Source organism: Octopus bimaculoides, chromosome 15 (genome assembly GCF_001194135.2).
Source record: "Octopus bimaculoides isolate UCB-OBI-ISO-001 chromosome 15, ASM119413v2, whole genome shotgun sequence".
Classification (NCBI taxonomy): domain Eukaryota; kingdom Metazoa; phylum Mollusca; class Cephalopoda; order Octopoda; family Octopodidae; genus Octopus; species Octopus bimaculoides.
Window position 1 is genome coordinate 44,764,452 of NC_068995.1, and position 2,321 is coordinate 44,766,772.

The 2,321-nt window shown below is 35.3% G+C and overlaps 1 long non-coding RNA gene across 1 annotated transcript in view; it reads left to right on the plus strand.

Annotated features, from left to right (window-relative positions):
• LOC128249512 (uncharacterized) overlaps window positions 1-2,124 on the plus strand; it is a 28,453-nt gene extending 26,329 nt beyond the window's left edge. The window contains exon 2 of the long non-coding RNA XR_008265630.1: window positions 920-2,124. This is a non-coding gene — a long non-coding RNA (uncharacterized LOC128249512). The remainder of the gene's footprint in view (window positions 1-919) is intronic.
• The last annotated feature ends 197 nt before the right edge of the window (window positions 2,125-2,321 follow it).

Below are 2,321 nucleotides of genomic sequence, written 5' to 3' on the forward strand. Positions count from 1 at the left end.
GTGTATATGTATATATGCATATATATGTAGGATGCTGTGCATATGTATGAGTGTAATGTGTGTATGGTGGGTGGGATAGGTAGTAAAGTTTTATACAAGCAACATCTATATATCTCCATTGCTTCTGTGTTGTATACGTGACTGGCAGTGTGTGTACTACATATTTATGTGTGTGCAGATATGACTGTTAGATTATTTTTGTTGTACATGTATTGTGAGAGCATTTTCTGAAAGAGAAGAGAGCATGTAGAAAACAAGAGAGAGAGAGAGAGAGAGAGAGAGATAAGAGGGAAAGAGAGAAAGCTTATAGGTAATAGGGAGAGAAAAGGAGCAGAGATATGGAAAGAGTGTGTAGATAACAGAGAGAGAGAGAGAGAATAGATAGATAGAAAGAGAGGTATATAGATAAGAGAGAAGGGGGTACTTAACTAGATGGAAAGAGAAAGAGAGAGAGAGAGAGAAGGATAGAAAAGAAGTGTGTAAGCAACAGAGGGTTTGCAAATGTGTGTGTGAGAGAGAGAGAGAGAGAGTTAAATTAGCTATTGTAATCAACATATACTGCTGTGTGTGTGATTATGGGAGTGCAGTTAGCTTTGTGTGTGTGTGTGTATGTGGATTAAAATCCATGTGTGAAAAGTGACTGTAACTCTGTCCCAGTGCTTTACAATTTCCCATCTCTCTTCTGTCTCTCTAGATTTCTCCTCTCAGCATCTGAAAATCTGTCATGTTTATTGGGAAGTTGTGGCTCTCATACCTTACCACTCTCTAAATAAATAAATAATAATAAATGAAAATGGGAATGGATGTTATATTATCATATTGAAAGGGGGTGTATATTTTTTTAAAAAGTTTTCTACATGTTAATCCTGAAAGAGGTTTAATTCCATCTTTCTGTTTTCTCTTTTCTCATTTTTCACAGATCCTCACAAACGGAGACAAGAAGAGAAAGAGAGACTCAGGCTGCTGGATCTAACGTGAGAGAGAAAGACGGTGATAATATATACAGAGAAGAAACTCACACACCCACAAGATAGAGAGAGAGACTGAAAAATTCTTGTATTACAGTTTCACCGGTGGCCTGAACTAAGAAGGCCTTGTAAATATATATATAAATATATCATATTATATATTGTTATATATGTTATGTGGCTAGCCAAGGTTAAGTGAATTAACCAGTTAGTTAACCATGGATCTTCTACAGCCTGCTTACTCAGTAATAGTAGCGAAAATAGTTGCGGCAACAGTACTTCTACTCTCTATACAGCTAGATCATTTCCGACACCCTTCTCTCATTTTGTGAACGATCACCTACCAGCTTCCTTCATTGTTATGTGTGTCTATACATATATATGATATATATATAATATATATTATATATGTGTATGTCTATATTGTATATATATATTGTATATATTTAACCGCACGTATATCTATATATATTTATATATTATATATGTATATCTATTACACACACATACACATGACAGTCAGAAGTATTTTTCACACAACCAAGGATTATTTAATATACTTTTTTACTCACGCCAACCAAAGGATTACCAAACAAACGGAGAAGAATCCGACACTACGCCTAATCCGGATGTATACGACGAATATATATTTACTCACTTGATATAGAATAGATATATAGATATATACATATATATATAAATGCGTGTGTATATATATACATGTTAGAGTGTATATGTATATATAGAGGTATGTGTGAATGTGTGTGATTGCGGTGTGTTGTAAAAGAAAAGTATTCTATCAGCCTTGTATATTGTGCGTGCGTGTGGTGTGAGTGTGTGAGTGAGTGAGTGTGTGCGTGTATGTGAGTGTGCGTGTGAGTGTGTATGTATGCATGTACGTATATATACACACACACGTGCAAAAGAAATACTATACATAGATATATATATATGTGTGTATATATATATGTCTGTATGCTTGTTAAATACATTTATCTGTGCGTGTGAGTGTGTGTGAATGTGCGAAGGGCAGTTTGCTGGTGTGGTTTGCCCAGTGCTGTAGTAAATAAATAAATCTATAAAAAATAAAATTAAATTTAAAAAAAAAAAAAAGGAATTTCAAAAGTCCTAAAGTGACTGCCCAGCCAGACATCGTTCAGGTAGAGAGTTTGTGCTGTAAAGGCCCTGGGCTAAAATGAATAGCAATATTGAGCACCAAGCAACTGTAGATAAAGGGCTAAAGATGAAAATAAAGAGGAAAAACGTGAGTGGAGCAAATAACAAAGCTGAACCGAAACATGAAATTGTGAAACCAGATTCTGGAAAGTGTGTAGCATCGACCCCTGGCGGCGG